This window comes from Eublepharis macularius, chromosome 4 (assembly GCF_028583425.1).
Source record: "Eublepharis macularius isolate TG4126 chromosome 4, MPM_Emac_v1.0, whole genome shotgun sequence".
Taxonomy (NCBI): Eukaryota; Metazoa; Chordata; class Lepidosauria; order Squamata; family Eublepharidae; genus Eublepharis; species Eublepharis macularius.
In genome coordinates, this window is record NC_072793.1 from 181,002,252 (window position 1) to 181,015,582 (window position 13,331).

Sequence of the window (13,331 nt, forward strand, 5' to 3'; positions counted from 1 at the left end):
CAAATTACACAGAGCATTGTGAAGGGAATGGCTCGTTTATGCCATGTACGGCTATACCCCATCCATCCCCGTCATGTTTCTAGGGGATGCTAGGTGTCAATCCTGTGGTTTGCTTCTATATTACAAAGGTTAGGGAAGATCTTCTTCCCTGCCTGGGAATGCAGCTGTAATCTCGGTATTCCTCTGAAGCTCGCCGAAAGTACCTTGGATGTCTGAAATGCTAACATCCCTTTCTGTCTAGCTGATGTAGGAGCAAAAGTTTCCCAGACTTTTCCCACTCGAAATTGTGAGCTGGGAGAGGGAACTGTTTGAGTATTTTAGATCTGTACTTTCCCCCAAGCTTCTATTCTCTTCAAGGAAGTTGTACTGCTTAGTTATACCTTACTTCTAAGTAACCTTATGGACCTGTGCATATGAAAAGGTCTGATTTCTGAATGAAAGTCATTTAACCAAGAACCTGTGTCTTGCTGCAATGATCCAGGGCTCATTTCGAGGGGGAACGCACAGGAACGCAGTTCCCCAAAGAGGTCACATGTCAGGTGGCCTCGCCCACCTGACTCAGCCTGGATTGGAGCCAAAATGGCCTGCATCAGGTCTCTGACGGGTGGTGGATCACTCTCCCACTCAGCAGTGACCCAATCCTGACCATTTTGGGCCCCTTTTTGGCCATAATCAGCCCCTTTTGTCATTTTGGGCCCAATTTTGGCCCTGAATGGCCAAGATTGGGTCCAAAACAGCCAGGATAGGTGATGTCAGGGGTGTGTGGCATATGCAAATCAGTTATGCTAATGACACACTTCTGGTGATGCCAAGGCCTGTGGCATATGCTAATGATTTATGCTAATGAGTTATGCTAATGAGTTCCTCCCGCTCTTTTTCTACGAAATGACCCCTGCAGGGATCTATATATTGTCGAAGGCTTTCATGGCTGGAGAATGATGGTTGTTGTGGATTTTCCAGGCTGTATTGCCGTGGTCTTGGCATTGTAGTTCCTGATGTTTCGCCAGCAGCTGTAACTGGCATCTTCAGAGGTGTAGCACCGAAAGACAGAGATCTCTCAGTGTCAAACTGTGGAGAAGATGTTAGCAGGTAATTTATATCTACTCAGGAAGGTGGGTTTGGGTTGCGTCATCCTGTAAGAGTTTCCCAGGGTGTGGAATGCTAATGGAATGCTAATGCTTCACTGTATCCTGAGGAGGTTCTTTTGCATATGGCTTGGTGCTTGATGTGCTAATCTTATCTGCAGGGCTATTGTAAGATGTATGGTCTTTGGATAGCCTGGTGATTGGCCTTTATTTAGAGTGGGCCATTGGCTGCTTGCCAACTGAAACCTCCAATTAGAATCAGGTTGGGGAAGCCTAACTTTTATTCAGGCTAGGGGCCAGTATATAACGTTCTGAATCATTGGTTGGGGCAGCAGCAGACACAAGAGAGCCAAGTGGCTGAGAAGCATAGAGGCGATCAACTCCCTATGTTAACCCAGAGAACCTGTAGACTCTCTAACAGAACACAGCATCGCTCCTACTACCCTACCTCTTTGCCTATAAATTTTTGGGCAGCCAGAAATCCAGCTACCTGTCTTCCTTTAATTCTTGTTTTGGGGGAGATACTCTATCATGGTCGGCCTTTGTAGTAACATGGGCCATTTCTAGTTTGGAGGCTAGATTTCCTTTCTCCAAAAACATTTTAATGTTCCAGATCAGAGTTTTACCAGAAAAATCAGTCCAAGGCAATACAACAAATAAACCTTTGCCTGCATCCACTAGGTCTGAGGTCCCTTGCTGGGAGACCTAGCAAAAAGAGGGGAGTAGGATGAACTATGAGCAGAAGGGCTGTTTCACCAAACTGCAATCAAATTCACCCTCCAAATGTGCACACTAACACATCAAGCAACTTCCCAAGCTGCTGAACTGGTCAGAAGTTGGGAGCAGAGGGAGTAAATCAGTGCATAACTCAAGTATGGTGCACGTCTCGCAAACAAAACGGGCCACATCTGCGACTGCTGTTTCCCCAGTACCAAGGGTTAACACCAGGTTACAGACTGTGAGCTGGGTGCCTGCCAGACCACCACCCAGCCTGGAAAGGCCCACAACATACACCCTCCTAAAGAAGCCCAAAGTCCCTTGAGCAGCAAGGGCCCCTTCTGACACATAATATGCAAACACACACACACATAGAGGGAACAGATTGCAGCTGCTACCCCTGCTGTGTGGCAAGAAGTTACTTCCTACCATTCCTCATGTACACAAATACAAAAATATCCCTTACACAAAATCCTCTTTTTCCCTTTCTTTCCCTTTTAGCACAAACAGCTCAAGAAGAACAGAAGTTGATAAATTTGCGGGAAATTCAGACTTCAGAATATGTGTGTGAGCAGAGCATCCTGGCCATGCAATTTGAACAAAAGATGACTAGCGTACCGAGGGTCTCGGTGCCAGATGGCCAGATGTCACCACCATTCCCCTTTCAGCCCGCACAGGCGACGGAAAGAGGGGGAGTTCCAGCAGGTGCAGTGGGTCGCACACCTTGGCTGAGAGAACCGACGGCAGGTGGAGCCGTGAGCGCAAGTGGAGGACAGCAAAGTGTCTTATGCAGTGGCGGGCAGCAACAGTCACCATTGCTCCTGAGGGCGGGAGAGCCTACAGTCCCTACGGGGACCGGATTACAATTAGGGCATCCCCAAGGGATGGGTCTTGCAAGATTCCTGAGGGTGGGAGTGACAGCAGTGCCAACGGGGATGGGATTACAAATGGGGTATCCCCAGGGAGGGGGATCCCTGCAGTACAGCCCCAACAAGCGCCTTTGGGGGTTCAAGCACCCATATGGGCAGCGCAAGCAGCACAAGTACTACGCGAGACAAGCAGAAAGCCAACCGGTAGAAGCGATGGTGGCAGGGCCACCACAAGGGTGGTGCAAGTTAGAAACAGGGTTTGATGGAAACCCTGAGGATTTGGGATTTTTTATCGTACAAGCTATGGAATTTTTCTGTGACTGGGGACATTTATTCCCCGCGGAGCATAGCCGAGTGAGTCACTTAGGATCCTGGTTGGGAGGCGCTGTAGCATCATGGTACGTGACTCTATATGAAACAGGGGCACCTGAATTAAATGGCTTAAATGCTTTTGTATATGCCCTACGAGCTCAGTTTGAGGACTCCTTGGAGGGGGAGAGAGAGCACGAACCGAACTTAGGACCCTGAAGCAAGGGTCTCGACCTGTGAGAGAATATGCAGCGGAATTTAGACAATTTGCAGCCAAGGTGATTGATTATCATGAGGGAGTTAAAATAGAGCTATTTTGAAATGGATTAAATGCTGATTTATTGGATAGGGCATTGATACAAGACAATCCACAAACGTTGTTGGGGTGGATCCAACTGGCCTGTGCTGTTAACTGTAGAGAAGTCTATTCCTCCTAATTATTTGAAATAAGTGTTTGATGAAAAAGAAGCTGATGAATTACCTCCCCATAGGTCTACCGACTATGCTATTGAATTGATTCCAGGGGAGAAGTTGCCTAAAGGCAAGTTGTACTCAATGAGTCCGGCGGAACGCAAAGAGTTAAGAGAGTTTATTGATAAAAACCTAGCGTGAGGATTCATCTGCCCAGGCAGCTCCCCCCATGTTGCTCCTGTATTGTTTTAGCCAGCTGCTTTCCCAGGAATGAAGCTGAGAGCAGAACCACAAGTGACAAAAGGCACAGATTGGACACTTGTCAGCTTCCCTCAAGTTTTGATGGGAAATGTAGGCATCCTGGTCTTGCAGCTTGGCTCTCTGACTGCTGTCCAACGGACTTTTCAACTGTCACTCGTCCAACATTCCGCCAAGCTGCCTACATCTTCAGGGTTGACATTAGATCAGTTCAGACCACTCTCCCAGGAAGAGGTAGACAGGGTCTTGAATGCTGTGAAACCTACCACATGCCTACTGGACCCATGCCCATCAGGGCTGGTGAAAACTGGCAGTGCTGAGATTTGGGTCCTGCTAGCTGACATCATTAATCTTTCCCTGAGTTCTGGGTTTTTCCCAGACTCATTGAAGGAGGCAGTGGTGTGGCCCTGATTAAAGAAACCATCATTGGATCCTGTTGATCCAGCCAATTATCGCCCAGTTTCAAATCTTTGTCCAGCGACGCCGGCCTTTTGTCCACCCTCACCACCAGCCCTGGAGCAGCAGGCAGCCCCGTTAGGCTCTGCAGCACAGCCTCTGGCTGTACCTCAGTTGCAGGAGCCTCTACAGGCCTCCAGGCCTCTCTCACCCTTAGGCCAGTTGCAGCCGATGCCCAGGCACAAGTCTGGGGAACAGCCTGCAGCCACTCAGCAGACTCACCAGTCTTCTGCAGTTGCCCAGATGGCTCCACTTCATCCAGGCACACAGGAGGTTGCCATCAGCACAAGTCAGGCAGGCGCAGGCCCCAAGATGCCAAGGGAGCCACTGGGGAGGGTTCAGAAGCCGCAGGGATAAGCCAGGCAGAGAACAGACCAAATGCCCCAACCTAGGTGGGGATGGAGTGGGTGGGGCCAGGAGACTGCAGAGTCTACCCAGCCCTCTTATCAGATAGGCTGGGAGCGGGGCCAGTCAGGAAGATGGCGTGATGATTGGGGGCAGAGCCAGGGAGGTGGGGCCAGGAGAGGCTTTTAAATTCAGGTTCCTGTGAAGGCCAAGGAGGATTTTGCAGGGAGAGACAGCTGGAGTGTGCTGCTGCTCCCAGGGCAGGAGAAGGAACAAGGTGGTGCAACCGCCTTCCCTGCCCATCTGAGGCCAGAGGACACCTGCCTGGAGAGCTGGTAGCATGGCAGGCCGTCAGGAGAGGGCGCCAGTGAGGGAGGATCCTCACAATCTTCAATTCCTGGGTAAGATCATTGAGAGGGTTGTATCAGAACAGTTACAGGTATACCTGGATGACGCCTCTATCTTGGACCCATTCCAGTGTGGCTTCTGGTCCAGCCATGGTACGGAGACAGCTCTGGTCGCTCTCACAGATGATCTGCAGTGGCACCTGGATCGGGGAGGGTCAGCACTGCTTATACTTTTAGATCTTACAGCAGCGTTCGATGTGTTCGATCACGATCTCTTGACCCTCTGCCTCGCCAACGTGGGGATTTGTGGGATAGCCCTGCAATGGCTCCTTTCTCTGCGGTTGGGGACAGAGGGTGGCATTGGGGAACAGATGTTTGTCTGCCATTCCTTGGTATGCGGCGCCCTTCAGGGGGCAATTCTTTTCCCAATGCTATTTAACATAGCAAAAAAGGCTAATTCAATCCTGGGTTGTATCAAAGGGGCCATAGCGTCGAAATCGCAGGAGGTCATAGCCCCTCTCTATACTGCCTTGGTCAGGCCACACCTGGAGTATTGTGTGCAGTTCTGGAGGCCTCACTTCAAAAAGGATGTGGACAAAATCGAGAGGGTGCAGAGGAGAGCGACGAGGATAATCAGGGGGTTGGAGACTGAGCCCTACGAGGAAAGGCTGAGGGCCTTGGGAACGTTTCGTTTGGAGAAGAGGAGGTTGAGGGGGGACATGATTGCTCTCTTTAAATATTTGAAAGGCTGTCATTTGGAGGAGCAATGGGCTAAAACTACATGCACAAAGGTACCGACTGGATATTAGGAAAAACCTTTTCACCGTCAGAGTAGTTCAAAAGTGGAATCAGCTGCCTAGGGAGGTGGTGAGCTCCCCCTCACTGGCAGTCTTCAAGAAGAGGCTGGATGAATACTTGTCAGAGATGCTTTAGGCTGATCCTGCACTGGGCAGGGGGTTGGACTAGATGGTCTGTAAGGCCCCTTCCAACTCTATGATTCTATGAACATCTATATGCACCCCCTCGCCCAGGTAGTAAGCAATTTTGGGCTGGAATGTCACCAGTATGCAGATGACTCCCAGCTTTATCTGTTGATGGATGACCAATCTGACTGTGCTCTGGATTCCTTGGCCAAGGGTCTTAAGGCTGTGATGGTATGGTTACGTCAGAGTTGCCTGAAATTGAATCTCCTGAAGACAGAGGTTCTGTGTCTGGGTCTTGGAGCAATAGGGTTGGGGACCCAGATCCCAGCCCTCAATGGGGTACAACTGAAGCCTTCGTTGACGGTGGGAAGCCTGGGTTTGACTTTGGACACCACACATTCAATGGAGGCTCAGGACACGACTGTTGCCAGGTCTGCCTTTTTTTCAGCTCCGACAGGCCAGGCAGCTGGCACCCTATTTCTCATCCCAGGATCTGGCCACAGTAAACCATGCAACCATGCTAGATTACTGCAACTCACTCTATGCTGGGTTGCCCTTGGTCTGACGTGGAAGCTGCAGCTGGTCCAGAATGCAGCAGCACACGTACTTACAGGAAGGCCTATTCGAGCGCATATCCATCCTGTGCTGTGCCAGCTGCACTGGCTTCCAGTGGAGTTCTGGATCCTGTTAACTCTGGTGTTTACAGCCCTCCACAGACTGGGACCAGCATACCGGCAGTACCTCCTTTCCCATTACGTCCCTTGCAGGGCACTGCACTCTGCAGATATACAACTCCTGGTGGTCCCCGACCTAAGGGACATCCGGCTGGCCTCCACCAGGGCCAGGGCTTTTTCTGCCCTGGTACCAGCCTGGTGGAACACTCTCCCGCTGGAGATCCAGGCCCTGCAGGACCTATTACAGTTCCATAGGGCCTGTAAAATGGAGATGTTATGCCAGGCCTTTGGTTGAGGACCAGCAGGTGTGCCCTCTTATGCCATCTAAGATCGCTACCTGTTCTATGACTGCCTTTGGCTATGAGTTCTACCCTCAGCTATGACTTATGCAGGTCTTTTATTAGCATCCAAAGTAGCCTATGTATAATGGTGCCTGAAGTATTTTAATATAAGTTTTTAAGCGTGTTTTTAAAGTTGACAATTGATTATGTTGCAATGATGATGTGAGCCGCCCTGAGCCTATTCGTGGGGAGGGCGGGATATAAGCCCAAACAAACAAACTCACACACACACAAACAAAAACACAAACAAACACAAACAAAGAAGAAGATGGGGAAGGTATAGCCAGGATGGGGCCAGGTCTGCCCCACGTTCCCTCCACAGTCACCCTCAAAGTGGGCAGGGTCCACCAACAGGGAGAAGGGACACCAGTTGATCCCCCTGTCCACTGAAAGGTCTTACTGGAATCCGTAGGGGGGCTCCTTGCAGGGGGGAGCCACATGCTGCAATTTAGGCTAAGGGAAACACCTTGGAAGGGCTAAGGGGTTATGGAGGAGCCAAATGAGAAGGCCATATGTTACGCTTCTGATTCCTACCGGGTGAAGTGGAGCGGGCATTTCCACCTGATCAGTGCCTGATCACGGCCAGATGAAGGGAACTGGTATTGCCACCTGCTCCGCACATAATCCAGTCCAGGTGAAGAGGGTGGGCATTGCCCCCTGCTCTGTGTCCAATTCCTGCCCGGTGAAGGGGGTGAGCATTTCAGCGTGCTCTATGCCTAATCCTAACAGGGTGAAGTGGGGGGGGGATTACCACCTTCTCTGTGGATGATCCCGGCCAGGTGAAAGTGGGGCAACTATTGCCTCTTACTCCACGCATGATCACGGCTGGGTGAAGAGGGGCGGGCATTGCCACCTGCTCCATGCCTGATCCTTTCTGGCTGAAGGGGGGGTACAGTATTACTACATGCTCTGCTGCTGATTCCTGCTGGGGTGAAGTGTGGGTGGGCATTGCCACCTGCTATGTGCCTGATCCTGCCTGAGTGAAGGGCTGGGGCATTGCCTCCTGATCCGCACCTGATCCCTGCTGGGTGAAGCTGGGTGGTTGATACAGCATTACTGAGGAATATGGATTTGAAGGGATTTTATATACCATTTCTGTGCCTTTCAGTATTATATGCACTTTTACTACGTCCAGGAGTTATTGTAGTACTGATAACTCAGCTTGCAAGAAAATGACATTTGAAACAAAGGACCAAAGAAGAATGCATGTGAAACATGTTAATCACTGTGAGAACTGAGAATTAACAGTACAACTTGCTTGCTATATGATAGAGATGCACCTATCACACACCTGCTGTATGATTCTAATACAAAAAGCTCTTTGTAAGATCAGTTAATGCAAAATGTCACAAATTAGGTAAGCCAGAATTAGAAACATCTCTCTCACAGCTGGGAAAGAGAGAAACTGCAGAACTGGGGGCACATTCCTTTCCACCCACGCAACCCAGCTCCTTGAAAGCTCCAAGGTTGCAAAGAAGCGACTTCAGCAACTTCAGGGCACTGTTAAAAAGCAATGTTGGCAAAAAGGAGGGGGCAGGAATAGGCCCCTAAGAGGAGATGGGTGAGAGAAAGTAGGATGACGTTCTTCCTAGAGATAATGCCAAGGACAGATAGGAAATTGCAGTCTTGCAATTTGCCAATTATGCGGCTGACCTAAGTTGCTTCTTCCAATCAAAGTAACCCTAGACATTTGTGTCAAGATAGGAGGTCCCCTTTCTATGCCAATGGGGGACCCCTGTATTCTGCAGCCAATAAGATAACAAATCTTGATGGATAGCAGCCAAGGGAGCTGCTTCCATCAAGGGCTGGGCTTTCCATCTGCCTGGCCCCGCCCCTTGCTGCTCCAGCCTACAAAGGTTGTTGTAGCCTGCACTGCTGCTGCTGCTGCTGCTGCTGCCAAGGGAGCTGCTTCCATCAAGGGCTGGGCTTTCCATCTGCCTGGCCCCGCCCCTTGCTGCTCCAGCCTACAAAGGTTGTTGTAGCCTGCACTGCTGCTGCTGCTGCTGCTGCTGCCAAGGGAGCTGCTTCCATCAAGGGCTGGGCTTTCCATGTGCCCGGCCCCGCCCCTTGTTTTTCCAGCCTAAAAGACTGCTGCTAGGGGACTGCTCGCCTTGTTACTGTTTATTGTTTTTATACTATGTGTGTTAGTTATTGTAGTCTATGTTGTTAATTTGGTAGGGTATTGGGGTTTTGTGTATGTTTGATAGCTTAGTCTGTGATAGTTGGTGGGCTGTTGATTTTGTGAGGGTGGTGGGTTAGCACTATGATCATTGGTGAGGAGGCCGGCTTGGGGTCGGGGATCCCAGTGATCCGGGGACGTGGGAGGTATGGTGGTGGGAGCAGATTATGGAAGGGAAGGGCATTGAGACATGGTAGGGCTCGGTGCCCTTCCAATCTGTGTCCCATCCCAAGATATACCTGTTGTGGGGCTAGGATATTAAACCACTCTCCGACACTGGCGCTGTGCAATGCCAGGTCCATAAATAATAAGACCAAAACGCTGCAAGATTATCTTGCAGCATTGAATGTGGACCTGGCTTGCATGACCGAGACATGGGTGAGGGAGGGCGAGATGGTCGCTTTGAAAGAACTAGCCCCCCCAGGTTATACGGTCCTCCACCAGTCCCGGACAAGTGGTCGGGGGGGAGGTGTGGCTTTACTCATTCGGGAGTCTTTCTCCTTCAGACCGCTCCCCACCCCAAAAATTACTGGCATTGATTGTGTGGGCCTAGCGTTGGACGCCGAGGAGAGGTTGGCAATATGCGTGGTGTACCGACCGCCTACTGCACCTGCATCTTCCCTGTCTGGTCTCTTGGAGGCGGTGGCCAGCTGGGCCTTGGAATTCCCGAAACTTTTGGTTCTCGGGGATTTCAACGTCCATGCTGATGGCGATGCCTCCATGCAGGCCATTGACCTGGTGTCCTCCGTGGCGGCCCTAGGACTCTCCCAGTTTGTTTCGGCTCCCACGCATCAAGCAGGTCACATGCTGGATTTGATTTTTGGGGCAGGGATGATGGTGGTCCTGGATGCCTATGATGCAGTGCCATGGTCAGATCACTTTGTTCTGAAGGCTCGTCTGAGCATGCCGCTCCTTTCCCAAGTGGGCGGTGAGCGGATTTACGCTCGCCCGTGGAGGCTTATGGATCCAATTGGTTTCCAGGCGGCTCTGCGGGATCCGATGCCCCCTGGCAGTACGTTAGATGAGCTGGTGGATGATTGGCATGACCGTCTTTCCGAAGCCATCGACGCTATTGCCCTCTGCCGTCCTCTCCGAGCCCGCAAACAGGTAGCTCCTTGGTTTACCGAGGAGCTTCGCCAGATGAAGCGGTCTCTGAGACGACTAGAGCGAGTGTGGAGGCGGGGGCGCGACGAAGAGGCAAGAACATCTTATAGGACGTTTATGAAAGCCTATGAAGTGGCAGTGAAAGCAGCAAAGAGGGATTTCTTTCCTGCTTCCATTGCGTCCGCTAGCTCACGCCCGGCTCAATTATTTCAAACAGTTCGGTCCTTGGTCTCCCTCTCTCAGGGAGACCACCAAATTCTTAATTCAACTATTGGCTGCGAGGCTTTTGCGAGCTATTTTGCGGGTAGAATCTTGTCCCTTTGCCGTGGCCTGCCACCCACTGTTGATACAGTAAGGGAACTGGAGACCCCCTGGCCGTCTTCTGGGTCCGTATTAGACCATTTCAGGCTGCTCTCTCAGGACGATGTTGACAGGATCCTGCAGGGGATGAGGCCAACCACCTGTCCTCTGGACCCCTGTCCATCCTGGCTGGTGAAGGCCAGCTCAGAGGGGCTACGGGACCATTTGGAGGCCATTGTTAACATCTCCCTGAGCTCTGGGGTTTTTCCAGGAGTGTTAAAGGAGGCGGTAGTGCGGCCCCTCCTGAAAAAAACATCTTTGGACCCCACCAACCCGTCCAGTTACCGCCCAGTGTCGAACCTCCCGTTCCTGGGCAAGGTGATTGAGCGGGCGGTGGCGGTACAACTGCAGGAATTCCTGAATGATGCTCTAGTCCTGGACCCATTCCAGTCTGGCTTCCATCCTGGCCATGGGACGGAGACAGCCTTGGTTGCCCTCACAGACGACCTTCGCAGGCATCTGGATCGAGGCAAGTCAGCGCTGTTTGTGTTACTTGATCTCACGGCAGCGTTTGACACGGTTGACTATGATTTGTTGGCCAGCCGCCTTGCCGACGTGGGGATTAGGAGGACAGTCTTACAGTGGCTGGTCTCCTTTCTCCAGGGTCGGGGACAGAGGGTGGCGCTCGGGGGAGATCTATCGCCCCGTCACCCTTTGGTGTGCAGGGTTCCCCAAGGGGCGATACTCTCCCCGGTTATTTAACATCTATATGCACCCCCTCGCCCAGTTGGTGCGGAGGTTTGGGCTGGGTTGTCATCAATAAGCGGATGACACCCAACTTTTTCTGTTGATGGACGGCCGGCCAGACACGGTCCCAGACAATCTGGCCGGAGCTTTGGAGGCTGTGACAGCATGGTTGAAGCAGAGCAGGCTGAAATTGAACCCAGTGAAGACGGAGGTCCTGCAGCTGGGACGGGGGCTGCCAGATGTTGGGATCCAGCTCCCTGCCCTGGATGGGACACCACTGGCAACTTTGCCAGTGGTAAAGAGTCTGGGTGTGCTCCTGGATGCCTCCCTATCGATGGAGGCCCAGGTCACGGTGGTTGCCAAGTCTGCATTTTTCCATCTTCGTCAGATCAGGCAGCTTGCCCCCTACCTGACGCCCCAGGACCTGGCTACAGTGATCCATGCAACGGTCACCTCCAGGCTAGATTACTGTAACTCACTCTACGCTGGGCTACCCCTGGGCCTGATCCGGAAACTACAACTGGTCCAGAATGTGGCAGCACGGGTCCTGACTGGTATACCTTACCAGTCACACATCACACCTGTCCTGCGCCAGCTGCACTGGCTTCCGGTTGAATTCCGAATCAGGTTCAAAGTGTTGGTTCTTACCTTTAAAGCCCTGAGTGGGTTGGGACCGGCATATCTTCGGGACCGCCTCTCCCTGTACGTTCCCTGGAGATCGCTCCGATCAGCAAATAAATATTTACTTGTGGTCCCCGGCCCTAAGGAAGCCCGCCTCGCTTCAACCAGGGCCAGGGCCTTTTCAGTCCTGGCCCCAGCCTGGTGGAACGCTCTGTCAATGGAAACCTGGGCCCAGCGGGACATATTATCGTTCCACCGGGCCTGTAAGACAGAGCTGTTCCGCCAGGCGTTTGGTGATTGAAGGGGGCGGTGCCATGTCGGCCTCCCACCTTTGGGGTGGGGAAGGTTCTCCCCACCACTGCACTTTGTTAATTTGTTTTATTATTTGTATATTGATTTTAGTTTTTGTTTTTATCTATTTTAACTGTTCACCGCCCAGAGCCCCTGGGGATGGGCGGTATATAAATTGAATAAATAAATAAATAAATAAAATAAAAATAAAAATTATAATTAGCCAAAAAGTATTAATCGCTTTGCACTGCTATTGTAGCTCTGATGAGCTTTGGACACGAGGAGACCATCTGCTCCTGTGTAAATTGCTCCTCCATTGTTTAATTCAACAATCATACATTGCTTCATTCTACAGGACTCTGTGGTGTGTGTCTCTTATTGTGATTGGCGAGAGGGACACCTACGGCACAAGTTTGTGCTTAACATTACTGCTTCCTTGCCTTGATCACTGCCCTGTAGAAGGTGGGAGAGGGGCGGGATGGTCGGCTTTGCCTGTGCCTCCCACTAGGGTGCGCTCTCTGGAGGCACAGTCTTTCCCATCTAGGCTTCCCGCTCCAGCGGTGCCCTCTGGAGGTGCACCAGGATAACAGGTGAGTGATCTGGAATACAGCTTGCCTTTTATATATTAGAATGGGTATTCTAGTGAACTGTGTATGAACTTTAATGTAGCTTGATAGCAAGTTGTATAACACAGATGTTCTTTTTATCTTTGGACATCGAATTAAAAATAGTGGACAGTGGTAGATAAACGTTCCTTTATTTGCTAGAACTGACTAATCATAACCTGCTCACTTAAATTTTTCTCAACTTTTTAAAAGATTTTTGAAGCTTATCTAGTACGTGCAACAGCATCACTCTCAGCTTCGTAGGATGTCACATAATTAAAAATCTGAATCATCAGCTAAATACAAGACACGCCATATTTTTACATTGTCAAATATGAAAGATGTTAGATTTCTTAGTAAACAGCACATGCCATTCTTCCCACTGGGAAATTACCCTACTCATCATGAAGCATTAATCAATCTCACAACGTTGGTGACTGATCCATTAACACAAGGAGCTTTGAAAAGAGAAAAATATGCATTGTCGAAGGCTTTCATGGCTGTAGAACGATGTTTGTTGTGGTGTATCGCCGTGGTCTTGGCATTGTAGTTCCTGACATTTCGCCAGCAGCTGTGACTGGCATCTTCAGAGGTGTAGCACCGAAAGACAGGGATCTCTCAGTGTAAAATAAACCCCCAAACACTGAGAGATCTCTGTCTTTCGGTGCTACACCTCTGAAGACGCCAGTCACAGCTGCTGGTGAAACGTCAGGAACTACAATGCCAAGACCACGGCAATACAGCCCGGA